Raw genomic sequence first — 1,374 nt, forward strand, 5'->3', positions numbered from 1 at the left:
CTCCGCGACATCCCCAGTCTAATGGACTTGCTAAAAGTTCTGTCCGAACACTTAAGACTGCCATTATTTCACTCTCTCCTACTACTTTTGTGGAATTGGACCGTGGGATTGATAATTTTCTAATGCAATACAGGAACGCCGTTCATTCCGTTACTGGGAAGAGTCTCGCGCTTCTATTTAAATCTCGTTCGTTGCATACAAGTCTTGACTGTGCCAAAACGGCTGATGTTACATTTTTCAAGCGTAATGATTTACGACCTGCTACAGGAATAGTACTTTCATCGAATGGCAAACGAATGGTCACAATTCTCGATTTGGATGATCTCTCTTGTCATCGGAGACACATTGACCAGGTTGAGTTCAATATCAGAGGTCATTCTGTTAACGGCACTCCTACTGTTTTAAGTACTAATGTGTCCTTTGTAGGTGATCTTATGGTATCTGAACAAAAAGTATCTGAAGAACAAACCACCTGTAAAGAGTCTGAAGTTTCCATTCCGAGAAGATCCGAAAGATTGCGGTCAAGACCGCCACCGGGCTATAAACATCCACACGCTCATTCAAGGTGTGGCGGATGTGATGAATATGACTGATACTCTATTCGTTGCTCTATTCATTATTCTCTTGTTCTAATATTCCATATGCTGTACATAATCGCCAATTCGAATACATACGTGCTGGTTGTTACGCTGCGCTGAATTCTGGATTTCTAGTTCATCTGGCTATACCGATATGCGTACGGAACTTAATTTTCACGAGGTACCTCTTACCTTCAAGCTTTCTAATGCCTTCTGGCTGATTCCGACCGTGCATGATAGATGTTTTTGTTCAATCTTCTTCAAAAGACATGGGAATGCACTTTTCACCGTTCAGAATTACCTGACGATATTTGCTTTGCGGCGCTGGCTTTGGGACCCAGAAACATCAGGTCATCCGCAAAAAGTAGGCCTGGAATTTAAAGAGCACCCGAAAGGTCTTTGACGCAGATCAGAAAGAGAAGTGATCATGAGATGAAGCCTTGAAAAACGCCAATGGAGACCAGTGCATAAGTTAGGTAGTTTGCTCCGAATCTCACACGGAATGCTAAAAACGCCCTCAACCTAACGTAGAGTTGCTCCATGAACCCCATGAGATTCGAGTCTGTGGAGCAGCGGATCTAGCGGGACTCGGTCGAAAAATATGGCATCCAAAATAAGTCCTTTACATTTGGCTCGAGTTCGTCAATCAAGAACGGTCTTAGAAGAATCCGCGCTGCGCTAAGTTAGCCGCAGTATGACATTGGTGGAAACCTTAATTGAGTGAACAAGCCTACTCGGACCAATCATACGTTCCGGTTTGGCTGTGCGTGCGCGAAACCGAAATTTCAAGGTCAGG

This window comes from Opisthorchis viverrini (assembly GCF_000715545.1).
Source record: "Opisthorchis viverrini unplaced genomic scaffold opera_v5_168, whole genome shotgun sequence".
Taxonomy (NCBI): Eukaryota; Metazoa; Platyhelminthes; class Trematoda; order Opisthorchiida; family Opisthorchiidae; genus Opisthorchis; species Opisthorchis viverrini.